Consider the following 20,611-nt stretch of genomic DNA (forward strand, 5'->3'; position numbering starts at 1 on the left):
AAAATATATATGGCAGCTATATCTAAATCTGAACCGATTTTTTCCAAAATCAATAGGGATCGTCTTTGAGCCGAAACAGGACACTATACCAAATTTTAGGACAATCGGACTAAAACTGCGAGCTCTACTTTGCACACAAAAATACATCAACAGACAGACAGACAGACAGACAGACAGACGGACAGACAGACGGACAGACAGACGGACAGACAGACAGACGGACATCGCTAAATCGACTCAGAATTTAATTCTAAGCCGATCCGTATACTAAAAGGTTGGTCTATGATTACTCCTTCTTGGCGTTACATACAAATGCACAATCTTATTATACCCTGTACCACAGTAGTGGTGAAGGGTATAAAAATATGGGAAACGTTTAAATCTGAAGCAATTTTAAGGAAACTTCGAAAAAGTTTATTTATGATTTATCGCTCGATATATATGTATTAGAAGTTTAGGAAAATTAGAGTCATTTTTACAACTTTTCGACTAAGCAGTGACGATTTTACAAGGAAAATGTTGGTATTTTGACCATTTTTGTCGAAATCAGAAAAACATATATATGGGAGCTATATCTAAATCTGAACCGATTTCAACCAAATTTGGCACGCATAGCTACAATGCTAATTCTACTCCCTGTGCAAAATTTCAACTAAATCGGAGTTAAAAATTGGCCTCTGTGGTCATATGAGTGTAAATCGGGCGAAAGCTTTATATGGGAGATATATCCAAATCTGAACCGATTTCAAGCAAATTTGGCACGCATAGTTACAACGCTAATTCTACTCCCTATGCAAAATTTCAACTAAATCGGAGCAAAAAATTGGCCTCTGTGGGCAAATGAGTGTAAATCGGGCGAAAGCTATATATGGGAGCTATATCTAAATCTGAACCGATTTTGCTGATATTTTGCAAGTTTTTCGAGACTCATAAAATATTCGGATGTACGTAATTTGAGGAAGATCGGTTGATATACACGCCAATTATGACCAGATCGGTGAAAAATATATATGGCAGCTATATCTAAATCTGAACCGATTTTTTCCAAAATCAATAGGGATCGTCTTTGAGCCGAAACAGGACACTATACCAAATTTTAGGACAATCGGACTAAAACTGCGAGCTCTACTTTGCACACAAAAATACATCAACAGACAGACAGACAGACAGACAGACGGACAGACAGACGGACAGACAGACGGACAGACAGACAGACGGACATCGCTAAATCGACTCAGAATTTAATTCTAAGCCGATCCGTATACTAAAAGGTTGGTCTATGATTACTCCTTCTTGGCGTTACATACAAATGCACAAACTTATTATACCCTGTACCACAGTAGTGGTGAAGGGTATAAAAATATGGGAAACATTTAAATCTGGAGCAATTTTAAGAAAACTTCGCAAAAGTTTATTTATGATTTATCGCACGATATATATGCATTAGAAGTTTAGGAAAATTAGAGTCATTTTTACAACTTTTCGACTAAGCAGTGGCGATTTTACAAGGAAAATGTTGGTATTTTGACCATTTTTGTCGAAATCAGAAAAACATATATATGGGAGCTATATCTAAATCTGAACCGATTTCAACCAAATTTGGCACGCATAGCTACAATGCTAATTCTACTCCCTTTGTAAAATTTCAACTAAATCGGAGTTAAAAATTGGCCTCTACGGTCATATGAGTGTAAATCGGGCGAAAGCTATATATGGGAGATATATCTAAATCTGAACCGATTTCAACCAAATTTGGCACGCATAGCTACAATGCTAATTCTACTCCCTGTGCAAAATTTCAACTAAATCGGAGCAAAAAATTGGCCTCTGTGGTCATATGAGTGTAAATCGGGCGAAAGCTATATATGGAAGCTATATCTAAATCTGAATCGATTTCAACCAAATTTGGCACGCATAGCTACAATGCTAATTATACTCCCTGTGCAAAATTTCAACTAAATCGGAGCATAAAATTGGCCTCTGTGGTCATTTGAGTGTAAATCGGGCGAAAGCTATATATGGGAGCTATATCTAAATCTGAACCGATTTCAACCAAATTTGACACGCATTGCTACAATGCTAATTCTACTCCCTGTGCAAAATTTCAACTAAATCGGAGCAAAAAATTGGCCTCTGTGGGCAAATGAGTGTAAATCGGGCGAAAGCTATATATGGGAGCTATATCTAAATCTGAACCGATATGGCTGATATTTTGCAAGTTTTTCGAGACTCATAAAATATTCGGATGTACGGAATTTGAGGAAGATCGGTTGATATACACGCCAATTATGACCAGATCGGTGAAAAATATATATGGCAGCTATATCTAAATCTGAACCGATTTTTTCCAAAATCAATAGGGATCGTCTTTGAGCCGAAACAGGACCCTATACCAAATTTTAGGACAATCGGACTAAAACTGCGAGCTGTACTTTGCACACAAAAATACATCAACAGACAGACAGACAGACGGACAGACAGACAGACAGACAGACAGACGGACATCGCTAAATCGACTCAGAATTTAATTCTAAGACGATCGGTATACTAAACGATGGGTCTCAGACTTTTCCTTCTTGGCGTTACATACAAATGCACAAACTTATTATACCCTGTACCACAGTAGTGGTGAAGGGTATAAAAATATGGGAAACGTTTAAATCTGAAGCAATTTTAAGGAAACTTCGAAAAAGTTTATTTATGATTTATCGCTCGATATATATGTATTAGAAGTTTAGGAAAATTAGAGTCATTTTTACAACTTTTCGACTAAGCAGTGACGATTTTACAAGGAAAATGTTGGTATTTTGACCATTTTTGTCGAAATCAGAAAAACATATATATGGGAGCTATATCTAAATCTGAACCGATTTCAACCAAATTTGGCACGCATAGCTACAATGCTAATTCTACTCCCTGTGCAAAATTTCAACTAAATCGGAGTTAAAAATTGGCCTCTGTGGTCATATGAGTGTAAATCGGGCGAAAGCTTTATATGGGAGATATATCCAAATCTGAACCGATTTCAAGCAAATTTGGCACGCATAGTTACAACGCTAATTCTACTCCCTATGCAAAATTTCAACTAAATCGGAGCAAAAAATTGGCCTCTGTGGGCAAATGAGTGTAAATCGGGCGAAAGCTATATATGGGAGCTATATCTAAATCTGAACCGATTTTGCTGATATTTTGCAAGTTTTTCGAGACTCATAAAATATTCGGATGTACGTAATTTGAGGAAGATCGGTTGATATACACGCCAATTATGACCAGATCGGTGAAAAATATATATGGCAGCTATATCTAAATCTGAACCGATTTTTTCCAAAATCAATAGGGATCGTCTTTGAGCCGAAACAGGACACTATACCAAATTTTAGGACAATCGGACTAAAACTGCGAGCTCTACTTTGCACACAAAAATACATCAACAGACAGACAGACAGACAGACAGACAGACGGACAGACAGACGGACAGACAGACGGACAGACAGACAGACGGACATCGCTAAATCGACTCAGAATTTAATTCTAAGCCGATCCGTATACTAAAAGGTTGGTCTATGATTACTCCTTCTTGGCGTTACATACAAATGCACAATCTTATTATACCCTGTACCACAGTAGTGGTGAAGGGTATAAAAATATGGGAAACATTTAAATCTGGAGCAATTTTAAGAAAACTTCGCAAAAGTTTATTTATGATTTATCGCACGATATATATGCATTAGAAGTTTAGGAAAATTAGAGTCATTTTTACAACTTTTCGACTAAGCAGTGGCGATTTTACAAGGAAAATGTTGGTATTTTGACCATTTTTCTCGAAATCAGAAAAACATATATATGGGAGCTATATCTAAATCTGAACCGATTTCAACCAAATTTGGCACGCATAGCTACAATGCTAATTCTACTCCCTTTGTAAAATTTCAACTAAATCGGAGTTAAAAATTGGCCTCTACGGTCATATGAGTGTAAATCGGGCGAAAGCTATATATGGGAGATATATCTAAATCTGAACCGATTTCAACCAAATTTGGCACGCATAGCTACAATGCTAATTCTACTCCCTGTGCAAAATTTCAACTAAATCGGAGCAAAAAATTGGCCTCTGTGGGCAAATGAGTGTAAATCGGGCGAAAGCTATATATGGAAGCTATATCTAAATCTGAATCGATTTCAACCAAATTTGGCACGCATAGCTACAATGCTAATTATACTCCCTGTGCAAAATTTCAACTAAATCGGAGCATAAAATTGGCCTCTGTGGTCATTTGAGTGTAAATCGGGCGAAAGCTATATATGGGAGCTATATCTAAATCTGAACCGATTTCAACCAAATTTGACACGCATTGCTACAATGCTAATTCTACTCCCTGTGCAAAATTTCAACTAAATCGGAGCAAAAAATTGGCCTCTGTGGGCAAATGAGTGTAAATCGGGCGAAAGCTATATATGGGAGCTATATCTAAATCTGAACCGATATGGCTGATATTTTGCAAGTTTTTCGAGACTCATAAAATATTCGGATGTACGGAATTTGAGGAAGATCGGTTGATATACACGCCAATTATGACCAGATCGGTGAAAAATATATATGGCAGCTATATCTAAATCTGAACCGATTTTTTCCAAAATCAATAGGGATCGTCTTTGAGCCGAAACAGGACCCTATACCAAATATTAGGACAATCGGACTAAAACTGCGAGCTGTACTTTGCACACAAAAATACATCAACAGACAGACAGACAGACAGACAGACAGACAGACGGACATCGCTAAATCGACTCTGAATTTAATTCTAAGACGATCGGTATACTAAACGATGGGTCTCAGACTTTTCCTTCTTGGCGTTACATACAAATGCACAAACTTATTATACCCTGTACCACAGTAGTGGTGAAGGGTATAAAAATTGAATGGTCAGGAACATGATTTTCCTGATCATGTAATGGTCTCAAATTCTATCATTTAAATAATATTTTTCTCCGCTCGAAAATTATTTTGACAAAGACAAAATACATGGTTTCGCGACAATTACCTACTCTAGATAAGCATTAAATGTATGCGGCGACCATGTCCAAACATGTTTTTTCTGTGCGTGTACTTGTGAAATGTAAAGTACTTTCTAAGTAATAAGTGCAATTTACTATAAGATTTTTTTGTATGAGAAACTATTTTTTATGAAAAATGAACTTGAAAGTGGATAGCAATTTCTTACTGACAATTCCTATAGTTAATAATTGTTGGTAAAAAATTACCCAATGAAATATTTTTAGTTCACATGTAATTAAATTTATAGACATTTTCGTCAAAAATGGTTGATAACATTTCATGAAAATTTGGCAAATTTTAAGTTACACGTTTCATCGTTCATAAACTGGTGTGCCTTTACGAATATTATTCTAAGAGTAAATTGTCAGCAGATGCGATGAACTAATGCATAGTATAGAGATCTTTATCGGCATAGTGGAAAGTTATTAATGTAAAGATGATGTTACTTGAGTTTTGTTTGAGTGAGAGAGAATGAGAAAAGGTAGCGAGGCCTGGGTATGTTGTGTACATGAGCGTGGGGTTGTCTTTATTTTTGTTCATTTAGTGGTTTGTGTGTGTTTGTTATTCGCGGATGGTTTACTTGGCTGGATGAGGTGTTGTTTTCAAAAAAGGCACATGTGTTTTTGTTGTTGTAGGAATGTTTTGGCTTTGCTTGGTTTTGTTTGGCATGCTTCAGTTGTATAGTTGGCGTTGGCGTGGGCTGTTGCATCTTTTAAGCAGGTATGCAACAAGGGAATATAAAGGCATGGAATATTTTGGATTTTTGAGACATATATTGGTGTTTATTTATTAAACCTTTTAAATGAAAGTAATTAATATTTTATCGGTAGTTTGGAAAAAAGTTATTAAGAACATTTAGGAAAATATGTTGAAATTGAAAGTGTATTGGAATTTTTATTGTTCAATGTAAAAATTTTTGTTATATCTCAGTGTATAGTTTAGTCATAAATTGGTAAGTATTTATACCCTTCACCACTACTGTGGTACAGGGTATAATAAGTTTGTGCATTTGTATGTAACGCCAAGAAGGAAAAGTCTGAGACCCATCGTTTAGTATACCGATCGTCTTAGTATTAAATTCTGAGTCGATTTAGCGATGTCCGTCTGTCTGTCTGTCTGTCTGTCCGTCTGTCTGTCTGTCTGTTGATGTATTTTTGTGTGCAAAGTACAGCTCGCAGTTTTAGTCCGATTGTCCTAAAATTTGGTATAGGGTCCTGTTTCGGCTCAAAGACGATCCCTATTGATTTTGGAAAAAATCGGTTCAGATTTAGATATAGCTGCCATATATATTTTTCACCGATCTGGTCATAATTGGCGTGTATATCAACCGATCTTCCTCAAATTCCGTACATCCGAATATTTTATGAGTCTCGAAAAACTTGCAAAATATCAGCCATATCGGTTCAGATTTAGATATAGCTCCCATATATAGCTTTCGCCCGATTTACACTCATTTGCCCACAGAGGCCAATTTTTTGCTCCGATTTAGTTGAAATTTTGCACAGGGAGTAGAATTAGCATTGTAGCAATGCGTGTCAAATTTGGTTGAAATCGGTTCAGATTTAGATATAGCTCCCATATATAGCTTTCGCCCGATTTACACTCAAATGACCACAGAGGCCAATTTTATGCTCCGATTTAGTTGAAATTTTGCACAGGGAGTATAATTAGCATTGTAGCTATGCGTGCCAAATTTGGTTGAAATCGATTCAGATTTAGATATAGCTTCCATATATAGCTTTCGCCCGATTTACACTCATATGACCACAGAGGCCAATTTTTTGCTCCGATTTAGTTGAAATTTTGCACAGGGAGTAGAATTAGCATTGTAGCTATGCGTGCTAAATTTGGTTGAAATCGGTTCAGATTTAGATATATCTCCCATATATAGCTTTCGCCCGATTTACACTCATATGACCGTAGAGGCCAATTTTTAACTCCGATTTAGTTGAAATTTTACAAAGGGAGTAGAATTAGCATTGTAGCTATGCGTGCCAAATTTGGTTGAAATCGGTTCAGATTTAGATATAGCTCCCATATATATGTTTTTCTGATTTCGACAAAAATGGTCAAAATACCAACATTTTCCTTGTAAAATCGCCACTGCTTAGTCGAAAAGTTGTAAAAATGACTCTAATTTTCCTAAACTTCTAATGCATATATATCGTGCGATAAATCATAAATAAACTTTTGCGAAGTTTTCTTAAAATTGCTCCAGATTTAAATGTTTCCCATATTTTTATACCCTTCACCACTACTGTGGTACAGGGTATAATAAGTTTGTGCATTTGTATGTAACGCCAAGAAGGAGTAATCATAGACCAACCTTTTAGTATACGGATCGGCTTAGAATTAAATTCTGAGTCGATTTAGCGATGTCCGTCTGTCTGTCTGTCCGTCTGTCTGTCCGTCTGTCTGTCCGTCTGTCTGTCTGTCTGTCTGTCTGTTGATGTATTTTTGTGTGCAAAGTAGAGCTCGCAGTTTTAGTCCGATTGTCCTAAAATTTGGTATAGTGTCCTGTTTCGGCTCAAAGACGATCCCTATTGATTTTGGAAAAAATCGGTTCAGATTTAGATATAGCTGCCATATATATTTTTCACCGATTTGGTCATAATTGGCGTGTATATCAACCGATCTTCCTCAAATTACGTACATCCGAATATTTTATGAGTCTCGAAAAACTTGCAAAATATCAGCAAAATCGGTTCAGATTTAGATATAGCTCCCATATATAGCTTTCGCCCGATTTACACTCATTTGCCCACAGAGGCCAATTTTTTGCTCCGATTTAGTTGAAATTTTGCATAGGGAGTAGAATTAGCGTTGTAACTATGCGTGCCAAATTTGCTTGAAATCGGTTCAGATTTGGATATATCTCCCATATAAAGCTTTCGCCCGATTTACACTCATATGACCACAGAGGCCAATTTTTAACTCCGATTTAGTTGAAATTTTGCACAGGGAGTAGAATTAGCATTGTAGCTATGCGTGCCAAATTTGGTTGAAATCGGTTCAGATTTAGATATAGCTCCCATATATATGTTTTTCTGATTTCGACAAAAATGGTCAAAATACCAACATTTTCCTTGTAAAATCGTCACTGCTTAGTCGAAAAGTTGTAAAAATGACTCTAATTTTCCTAAACTTCTAATACATATATATCGAGCGATAAATCATAAATAAACTTTTTCGAAGTTTCCTTAAAATTGCTTCAGATTTAAACGTTTCCCATATTTTTTTTACTAACATTGTGTTCCACCCTAGTGCATTAGCCGACTTAAATTTTGAGTCTATAGATTTTGTAGAAGTCTATCAAATTCTTCCAGATCGAGTGATATTTGAATGTATGTATTTGGGACAAACCTTTATATATAGCCCCCAACACATTTGACGGATGTGATATGGTATCGAAAATTTAGATCTACAAAGTGGTGCAGGGTATAATATAGTCGGCCCCGCCCGACTTTAGACTTTCCTTACTGGTTTTTACTAACATTGTGTTCCACCCTAGTGCATTAGCCGACTTAAATTTTGAGTCTATAGATTTTGTAGAAGTCTATCAAATTCTTCCAGATCGAGTGATATTTGAATGTATGTATTTGGGACAAACCTTTATATATAGCCCCCAACACATTTGACGGATGTGATATGGTATCGAAAATTTAGATCTACAAAGTGGTGCAGGGTATAATATAGTCGGCCCCGCCCGACTTTAGACTTTCCTTACTGGTTTTAATATGGCTTTCTTTTAAAAATAATAATTTTTATGTATATTTTTATTTGTTAATTAATTTTTTTGGAAACCAGTTTAATGTTTTTCTTTGTTGTAAAAGCAATATTTAATTTCAGAGCAACTCCAGATGGATTCGAACAAATTTAAAAAATAGAGAATTGGTAGGTTTTATTTTAAAAATTGGCTTTCTTTTAACTAGAATATTTATGTTTTTACGACCTTTTTATCATCAAAATTGCAGGTTTTTCATACCTTATAGTTAATGTAAAAAACAAATATTTAATTTCAGAATAACCCCTTAAAAATTTGGAAAAAAATTTAGTACTCCTTTGCCTGTATTTTAATAGTGATTTGGTAAGGGTTCTTTCTTTCTTTTATCCCTGGACAGTCATCCTTATTTTTTGTACATTAACGTCATCCTTCAAGACGCTATAATTTTCATCGTGAGCGAAAAAGTGAACCAAACTTGAATTTATTTTCTTATTCAATTCGGTTTTAATTAGTATAAAACAAAAATTCATAAAACGGTCGAATTAGTATAACTTAAATTTACCATTTCCTAATAGACTAAAATGCATTTTAAATCGAAAATTATACTACGTGTTGTCATTTCGACGAATGATGACTGTCTAGGGTTAACCAGAATATTTGGTTTTTTTATGCATATTATTATTATACCCTCCATCATAGGATGGGGGTATATTAACTTTGTCATTCCGTTTGTAACACATCGAAATATTGCTCTAAGACCCCATAAAGTATATATATTCTGGGTCGTGGTGAAATTCTGAGTCGATCTAAGCATGTCCGTCCGTCTGTTGAAATCACGCTAACTTCCGAACGAAGCAAGCTATCGACTTGAAACTTGGCACAAGTAGTTGTTATCGATGTAGGTCGGATGGTATTGAAAATGGGCCATATCGGTCCACTTTTACGTATAGCCCCCATATAAAAGGACCCTCAGATTTGGCTTGTGGAGCCTCTAACAGATGCATATTTCATCAATTTCAGCATATTTTCCTAAATGATTTTTTTCCTAAACTTTTTTCTAAACTACCGATAAAATATTAATAACTTCCATTTAAAAGGTTTAATAAACAAACACTAATATATATCTCAAAAATCCAAAATATTTCATGCCTTTATATTTCCGTTGCATACCTGCTTAAAAGATGCAACAACCCACGCCAACGCCAACTATACAACTGAAGCATGCCAAACAAAACAAAGCAAAGCCAAAATATCCCTACAAAAACAAAAACACATGTGCCTTTATTGTAAACAACCCTCATCCAGCCAAATAAACCATCCACGAATAACACACACAAACCACTAAATGAATAAAAATAAAAACAACCCCACGCTCATGCATACACAACAAAACTCAAGTAACATCATCTTTACATTAATCACATTCCACTATGCCGATAAAGATCTCTGTACTATGCATTAGTTCATCGCATCTGCTGACAATTTACGCTAAGAATAATATTCGTAAAGGCACACCAGTTTACGAACAATGAAACGTTTAACTTAAAATTTGCAAAATTTTCAAGAAATGTTATCTACCATTTTTGACGAAAATGTCTATAAATTTAATTACATGTGAACTAAAAATTTTTCATTGGGTAATTTTTTACCAACAATTATTAACTATAGGAATTGTCAGTAAGAAATTGCTATCCACTTTGAAGTTAATTTTTCGTAAAAAAATACTTTCGCATACAAAAAAATCTTATAGTAAATTGCACTTATTATTTTGAAAATACTTTACATTTCACAAGTAGTTTTATAGCATGACAAACGAATTTTTAACTACCACTTAAGAAATTTTTTAAGGAAATTTCCATCGTACTTTGTAGGCCATGAACTAAACGATTGCTACTTAGAATTGGTAAAATTTCCTTCCGAGTAGTTAATTTTCGTTGAAGATACGAAAAATGAACTAAAATTCTGGAAAATTCTTGTAATAAATTATTGTAAAAATCTTCTTAAATTTACGAGACACTTTTTTCTGTGTACCCGATCGATGACTTCTTATCTAGAAAGTGTTCGTGTGAAGCATAATATAGAATCACATGCTTTTTCAACTAAAACATTCTTTAAATTCAATAAAATCGTGTTTTTGACTATGGCTTTTACAAAATCGAGATTTTGTTCCCGCATGAACTTGTCTGTTTTGCCAAATTTGTAAAAGACTATTTGCAAATTTTGTTAAAGACTTTCTCAAAATATTAAAATATTTTGTCAAAACTATTGTACCATAAATCTGATATCGGCTAAAAACTGTCTACACAAAATGGACTAAGTCAGTCGCGGGGGTATTACGGTACTGACTAGGGTTAAAAAGTATTGAAAAAAGTACTACAGTACTGCATTTTCCATCCCTGCACCCTATACACCTTGATATTTGTTTTCTCTCTATAAGAGCACAAGCCTTAATAATGATTCCAACTGACAGCTTTATCGTTAAGCTTGACATTATATGTACTCTGAACGTTTTGACATACGAATGCTATTTGTGTTGTTCACAGCAACTGAAAAGATTAATCTCGCCCGAAAAATGGAATTAAATTAAGAACATTTTCGTGCGAATATTTGTTACAACTTTCGACTTGAATTATGTCGACAACAGTGCATCGATGAACTTAATTCCATTTTCGGCGATGAAGCTCCGTCAAGGACCAGTGTTTATCGATGGTATGTTGAATTCAACCGAAGTCGCATGTCGAATTTCGTGAAGGTTGTACAAAATGAGAACAAGATCGTCATGTGACCTATCAGGAGATTGAGACAACCTTAGGCATTAGTGGGACCAACGTACATTCAATATTGAATGAACATTTGATCGCCAAAAAAATTGTTCGCGTTAGATCCCACACAATTTATCAATCGCTCAAAAAAGGATCGTGTCGAAATGCTCCAAAAATTACATTCGTGGTGCTTCGTCTATGACATCGTGACAGGTGATGAATCGAGTATGAGCCCGAAAGAAAACAACAATCGACTGATCGACACCTAAAGAAGCGATAATTGGTTTAACCGTAAAAGATTATTGATCTTAATAATCCCCATTAAGATCAATAATCTTTTACAATTTACCTTGCTGAAAAATAAAACGATTTTCGATTATTAATAATTTAATAGCGAAATATAAAAGACAACCCTCGTACAATAAATATGTAATAATACAGTAATCTTAGCTCTAAAGATACCACACGCTATACAAATATATTTGCTAAATTCGCTATTAATTTTAAACAAATTAGCAATAAAATGATTTCATTTGTAAATAAAATTAGAACACTGTTATACATAAACGAGGGATGTTTCCAACGCTAAGAGTAACCGCAACAACCGAATACAATTCCACCGCAGACAAATATTAACGGCTTGTATTATGTACTCTTCCTCTATTGTTTGCATTTCAATATAGCCCAGCAAAAAATTTGGATGGAGATAGCCTAACTCTCGATTTCGGTGGTACTGGTAAAATGACTTCCCTAAACCAATGTAGCCACGAGATATATAATTAAAATTGAGCCAATGAAAATTTTCGTTGTTTAACGTAAAGTGAATTGAAAAATGTCATTAAAAATACGAAATGTTTCGTTATAGTTCCAAAAATTGCGAACTACCAAATCATAAAAATATAAAATGGAAATAATGGTAAAAATGTAAATAAATATCTCTAAGTTTCTATCTTCATTTGTGTTTCGCAAAAGACGTGGTGTTCTTAATCAGTAGTAATTATCCCGATACCAACTCAAACTTTACACCTTTTCGTGAAAAAAAATAAAAGTTGTTTTTCTTGACCCAGCAAAAAAAAATTGGAAGTTCTTCCAAAGGAACAACTTTAAAAGCACTTCCAGGAGATGCACTTCCAATGATGTTCTTTATTTTAACTACCCAGGAAGTTCTTTTAATTCAATTGGTTTTTTGATACTTTTAATGGGTAATTTTTACTTTTTATACCCTCCACCATAGGATGGGGGTATATTAACTTTGTCATTCCGTTTGTAACACATCGAAATATTGCTCTAAGACCCCATAAAGTATATATATTCTGGGTCGTGGTGAAATTCTGAGTCGATCTGAGCATGTCCGTCCGTCCGTCCGTCCGTTGAAATCACGCTAACTTTCGAACGAACCAAGCTATCGACTTGAAACTTGGCACAAGTAGTTGTCATCGATGTAGGTCGGATGGTATTGAAAATGGGCCATATCGGTCCACTTTTACGTATAGCCCCCATATAAAGGGACCCTCAGATTTGGCTTGTGGAGCCTCTAACAGAAGCATATTTCATCCGATCCGGCTGAAATTTGGTATATGGTGTTGGTATATGGTCTCTAACAACCATGCAAAAATTGGTCCACATCGGTCCATAATTATATATAGCCCCCATATAAACCGATCCCCAGATTTGGCTTGCGGAGCCTCAAAGAGAAGAAAATTTCATCCGATCCGGCTAAAATTTGGTACATGATGTTGGTATATGGTCTCTAACCACCATGCAAAAATTGGTCCATATCGGTCCTTAATTATATATAGCCCCCATATAAACCGATCCCCAGATTTGGCTGGTGGAGCCTCTAAGAGAAGCATATTTCATCCGATCCGGCTGAAATTTGGAACATGGTGTTGGTATATGGTCTCTAACAATCATGCCAAAATTGGTCCACAAATGTTCATAATTATATATAGACCCCATATAAACCGATCTCCAGATTTGGCTTGCGAAGCCTCAAAGAGGAGCAAATTTCATCCGATCCGCCTGAAATTTGGTACATGATATTGGTATATGGTCTCTAACAACCATGCAAAAATTGGTCCACATCGGTTCATAATTATATATAGCCCCATATAAACCGGTCCCCAGATTTGGCTTGCGAAGTGTCCAAGAGAGGCAAATTTCATCCAATCCGGTTGTAATTTGGAACGTGGTGTTAGTATATGATCTTTAACAACCGTGCCAGAATTGGTCCATATCGGTCCATAATTATATAAAGCCCCCATATAAAACATTCTCCGGAGCCTCTTGGAGGAGCAAAATTCATCCGATCCGGTTCAAATTAGGAACGTGGTGTTAGTATATGGTTGCTAACAACCATACCAAAATTGGTCCAATCACACAAAAATTGGTCCATATCGGTTCATAATCATGGTTGCCACTAGAACCAAAAATAATCTACCAACATTTTATTTGTATAGAAATTTTATTTCTATAGAAAATTTTGTCAAAATTTTATTTCTATAGAAAATTTTGTCAAAATTTTATTTCTAGAGAAAATTTTGTTAAAATTTTATTCGGTTCATAATAAAATTTTCATCATTGCCAAAATTTTATTTCTATAGAAAATTCTGTCAAAATTTTATTTCTATAGAAAATTTTGTCAAAATTTTATTTCTATAGAAAATTTTGTCAAAATTTTATTTCTATAGAAAATTTTGTCAAAATTTTATTCGGTTCATAATAAAATTTTCATCATTGTCAAAATTTTATTTCTATAGAAAATTTTGTCAAAATTTTATTTCTATAGAAAATTTTGTCAAAATTTTATTTCTAGAGAAAATTTTGTTAAAATTTTATTCGGTTCATAATAAAATTTTCATCATTGTCAAAATTTTATTTCTATAGAAAATTGTCAAAATTTTATTTCTATAGAAAATTTTGACAAAATTTTATTTCTATAGAAAATTTTGTCAAAATTTTATTTCTAGAAAAAATTGTTAAAATTTTATTCGGTTCATAATAAAATTTTCACCATTGTCAAAATTTTATTTCTATAGAAAATTTTGTTAAAATTTTATTTCTGTAGAAATTTTTGTGAAAATTTTCTTTCTATAGAAAATTTTGTCAAAATTTTTATTTCTACAAAAAATTGTGTGAAAATTTTATTTCTATAGAAAATTTTGTTAAAATTTTATTTCTGTAGAAAATTTTGTCAAAATTTTATGTCTACTTTGTCAAACTGAATTATATACGTATTGGATCGATCTTTTTTGATTTAATATATACCACGTATGGACTTACATACAATTTAGAAGATGGTGTTAGGAGGTTTTAAGATACCTTGCCATCGGCAAGCGTTACCGCAACTTATGTAATTCGATTGTGGATGGCAGTGTTTAGATGAAGTTTCTACGCAATCCATGATGGAGGGTACATAAGCTTCGGCCTGGCCGAACTTACGGCCGTATATACTTGTTTAGTTTAATATATACCACGTATGGACTATGTGGTATATATTACGGTGTTAGGTTTAAGTTAAGTTTTAAGATACCTTGCCATCGGCAAGTGTTACCGCAACCCAAGTAATTCGATTGTGGATGACAGTCTTCAGTAGAAGTTTCTACGCAATCCATGGTGGAGGGTACATAAGCTTCGGCCTGGCCGAACTTACGGCCGTATATACTTGTTTTGTTTCAAATAGGTTAAAAACAGAGTAAGAATTCATAAAATGGTACAAACCATTTAAATTTTGTCGAAAAAAAAAACGCTAATTCCAATCTGAAAAACTTGTGAATTTTTGAAAATATTTGAGGTTTCCGACAAGCGTTAGGTTAGGTTAGGTTAAAGTGGCAGTCCGATTAAGGCTCACTTAGACTATTCAGTCCATTGTGATACCACATTAACTAAAAGTACCTATTACATATGGGCACTTCTAGTTTTAACCGTTGAACCTTCTCGATTATTTTCTTCTCTTGAACCCAGCAGATTGTTCCAAAAACATTAGCAGACTGCTTAAGTTAACGTTTTCCAGGTCCGCCAGTAATCTGAAGCTATATGCATCTAAAATTTGCTTACGCCTTACACAAAATGCAGGACACTCACACAAGAGGTGTTTTATTGATTCCTTTATCTCCGCATCATGACAATAGTCATTATATACAATAGTCATTATACTTCGCATCAATAGTTTTTGCAAAATCGCCTATCAGGCAGCGACCCGTTATAGCAGATATCAGGAGTGATATCTGGCGTCTCGAGAACACTAGCGTATCTAGTGTGCGGTTTAAGTTTAAATGGGGCCATATTTGCTTGGTGTCGTTACAACCCTTGCAATTCTCCCATCGAACATTTGCCATCATGACAGCCTTCTCACGCAGTAAGGCTTGCTGGTAGCCAGAGGCACACCAACAGATTCTAGTTCCCCTGGAATATGTAAGATAGTTCCTAGCCTTGTTAGCTCATCTGCTTCGCAGTTCTCCGGTATTATCCTGTGGCCAGGCACCCGTATTAGGTGAATATTGTGCTGCTCAGCCATCTCATTGAGAGATTTGCGGCAGTCGATGGCCGTTTTCGAGTTGAGGAATACAGAGATTCAAAGCGTTAGAATCCATTACAAATTATAAAAATTATTTATTTGACAAAATATCACAGAATTTGTTAATTTACATCCAAAACATTGAATTTGGATCACACCTAAAGATGTGATGCAAATTCAGTGCAACGGCTGTTGAAATGGAGGTCTTCCGTCCTATGACAAGCCCATGTTAAATTCATCGCTTCTGCGTCAATTTTTCACAACCTCCAGGTCAAAAAAGAACATTTTCTTTACTTTTTTGGCGACGCTTTTTTTTGCTGGGTAGTTGATACTTTTACTAGTTTTTACTAGAAACCGTTCTCCAACCCCAAAAATAGTACAAATAGTAAGCAGTTTTCGAGCTTGTAACAACTTCTATTAAAGTTGTTCAGTGGGATATATTGTATACATATGTGGAGATACTCGTACATATGGAGTTTTGTATTAGAGTTTGTATGTTTTTATTTACCTTAAATATCTATGGTATGTGGCAATGAATGGACAATGGCTGGTGCATAAGAGTGGACTGATTATAATCGTTTCAATACCCTCATACATATATTTCACTAAATGGCATAAATGGGAGCCACCGTGGTGCAATGGTTACCTTGCCCGCCTTGCATACACAAGGTCGTGGGTTCGATTCCTGCTACGACCGAACACCAAAAAGTTTTTCAGCGGTGGATTATCCCACCTCAGTAATGCTGGTGACATTTCTGAGGGTTTCAAAGCTTCTCTAAGTGGTTTTACTGGAATGTGGAACGCCGTTCGGACTCGGCCATAAAAAGAAGGTCCCTTGTCATTGAGCCTAACATGGAATCGGGCAGCACTCGGTGATAAGAGAGAAGTTCACCACTGTGGTATCACAATGGACTGAATAGTCTAAGCGAGCCTGATACATCGGGCTGCCACATAACCTAACCTAACCTAAATAAATAGAAAAAAAAGTAATGCAAGATATCAAGGAAAAAATTTCATAATTTTTGGGATCATAATCATGGGACAAAATAATATAATTGGGCATATTTCCATTTTGACGAGCAGGCCATTCGATAACTGCTAATAATAATAAATAAATGTAAAACTTATTAGCATTATCGCAACTCTAGAAATTATTATTTGTCGATCGTCATATATATTATGGCCAAAAACTTGGCTATCGGAACATCTTTTGATATTTCTATAAATGGCCGGGAAAAGCCAAAGGTAAAATTTGTCTCGATAATTGATGCTGATAGGGTTTAACTTGTACAGTAACTTAATTTAAATAATTCTTTGCTATATGACATTAATGTTTTATTTTTCCAATTTCTATCAACCCTAGTAAATATTGGTGAATATGAAAAATTTTGTACATGTGATGTATGCAATTACAGGTATACAATGAAATACGGCTGTTTGTTCGCGTGACGGCGACTATGACTATGAAACATATGCTGAAATCACTGCCATAGAATAACTGGTCCGCACATTCGTACATCTATGTCCGCATTTCGACATATCTATGCGTTGGGGTTTCGCAAGGTTTTCTAAAAATTTTAATTAAAAAGTAAAGAAACACTAACGAACTATAAAAAAAGTAATACAAATTAAATAAAACTAGAGTGCATAAATATACAGTAGTACTAACCGTAGTTAATATACACAGAGGGCAAAATAAAATGGGCAAATAGTCCTTGCGTCCAACGCTGTATAATCAGCACTTGCAAATGCTTACTCTGTGGAGAACTCGACGTTTTTACAAATTGAAAATTGGTTGTGGGCTCAATACCAGTTTCGAGTTTCAGCGCTGGTGACATTTTTGAGGGTTTCAAAGTTTCTCTAGTTGGTATCATCCTAACGGTGTACTTCACAGAAAAAAATTTCACGAACATTTTTCCAATTAAAATCTTAATTGAGTTTTAAAAATATTCAATTAAAAATTTAATTGAATCAACAAATTTTTTAATTGAAGTAAAAATCAATCACACAAATTAATAGTATCAATTAATTTTTTAATTGGATCAATTAATTTTTTAATTGACTGTCAATTAATTTTTTAATTGATACTATCATTTCTGTGATTGAAGACATTTCAATTAAAAAATTAATTGGATCAATTAATTTCGTGATTGAATCAGATTTTTTTGTGTGTTGGCTATAAAAAGGGGTTCCCTCGCCATCGGGCAGCACCAGAGATGGTCTGTCCTAAACTGTAACGTATTTGACATACATTTACGACGTATTTTACTATACGTCAAAAACGTCGTAAACCTTCTTAAAATATTTGGTTTTTGACAATATAAGAATTTATTCAGTATACGTTTTTTAGAACCGTTTTTTCGTACTTTTTGTTTTCAAAATATTGTATTTACGAATGTCTTTTTAATAATGAAATAGTAAGTAAATACTAACCTTCCTAAAATACTTAGTTTTTGACAATATACGAATTTGTAAAGTATATGTTTTTAAGAAACACATATGAAAGGAAAATTTACGTCATGATAATGAATTTTTACGTCCCGGTGACGAATTTTTCGTCAAAAATGAGCTAACGTAACATTTCATCCCGGTGATGAATTTTTCCTCATGGCGATGAATTGTAATTCATCACTGTGATGAACACAGTGACATCCCAATGACCACTATATTACGTCCAGGTGATGAAAGTATTTCATCTATGCGTTTATATTTTTCGTATCTGCGATTATTCGCTTTCATCCATGCGATGATGAAATTCTTCAAAAGCATGATTCTTCTTCGTCATCGCTACAAACGCCGTCGTTACAGCGATGAATGCTTTTCCTAAATTTGACGTAATCCATTCATCAATATGATATAATCGATTCATCAATATGATGTGAACCGTTCATAAATTTGATGTAACATATTCATCAATAGAAATCAATTTTATGGTAAGGGATATGTTCACTACATAGACAAATTTATATTAATGCATTGACGGATATTATTATATTCGTCCGCTCCAGCGTTGCCAATTTAGCTTTTTTCCCCGCTAGATTTGGCTTTTTTTGAAGACGTTTAGCGGGAAAAATGCATTTAGCTTTTAGCTTTTTTTCTGGCTTTTTTTCATGACCCTTTTAGCTATTTTTGGCTTTTTTTATTTTCGACATGTTTCTATTGAAATATGGATAAATCGGCGTTTTTATCTAAGCCTTGCTGCAAGTATAAGGGTTTCCACATATTTCAAAGCTCAGTTGAAACATTAATAATGAGTCCAGCCATTATGCGGGCATTTTTGTAGCAAATACACCTTGTTGTAAAGTTTTTTCATTATATACATAAAAGTTATCGTAAACTTTAAATCTACTATTACCATACAAATTTGTTAGATAAACTGTCAGTAAATTATTGGGAATATTATCATTTGACTCGTTTATCCTTTTTATGTTATTATAATATTCTAAAATTATTACGATATTACTAAATAAAAATAGTAGATGTGAATATCTTTGTGCACTGAAAAAATATTGTCGTCTCCTTAAAATACGAACGCGAATTTTGGTTATAATAGCATTTGTGAATTTCTTTTATATAAACTGTTTTCATTGTCCAAAAGACGATAATTAAGTGATTCAACTTAAAAATGGGTATATTTTCATGAAAGAAGGAAGAATTAATGAAATAGTCTCTAAATGTGAGGAGTTTTTGCATCTTAACCACAAACCAAAATAGCGTTCAAAAATAGAAGATGTTTTTCAACACTTTATTTTAAAAAACGTATATATACAATAATTACTACTTGAAGTCGAGTCTGAATTTGGAAATTTAAGTTGGCGTTAGCACGTTTTTAAAGCACTTTGATAGCTCATGAAGAAAAGGAAAATGTTTTTACTGGGAAATGTAAACTATAGGTATTTTTTACAATTTAAATAAAAGTAATGTATTTCGAATTTTTCACAATTTCAAAACCAAACTAAAATTTTATTTAAAAAAATGACAAATCATTTTTTTTTACCAAATCCAAAGCATGCTTAGATCATTTAATATTTTAAAATAACAAGTAAATAAGCGGTTTTTGGTGAAACAATTCTGGCAACGCTGGTCCGCTCTATAATATCAAGTCGTTTACATTCAGAACATTCCCGTCCTTATCACAAATTTGACTTTATATAAATATAAATATACAAATGACATCAGATTGAGAAATGGATTATCAGAAATATTTTCTACGACACTTCACCAATGTGGTATCACAATGGACTGAATAGTCTAAGTGAGCCTGATACATCGGGCTGCCACCTAACCTAACCTACGACACTTTTAATAAACAACCCTATTGTTTTTTTAATTGATTTTAAATTTTATTTATTTGAAATAAAGTACAACTAACGAAATAAAAAAAATTATCATACGTATCTTGCAAAGCTGCTGATGTTGATAAATTGACCATCTAGATACACAAACATTCTGTTACTTTAATAGTGTTTAGATCACCATTAACAAGTATAAAAAGGTTTATGGGTTCATCCTGTGGGGTAAAAAATTTATAAAGAAGAATTTAAAAACTGATA

This window comes from Haematobia irritans, chromosome 3 (genome assembly GCF_050003625.1).
Source record: "Haematobia irritans isolate KBUSLIRL chromosome 3, ASM5000362v1, whole genome shotgun sequence".
NCBI classification, from domain to species: domain Eukaryota; kingdom Metazoa; phylum Arthropoda; class Insecta; order Diptera; family Muscidae; genus Haematobia; species Haematobia irritans.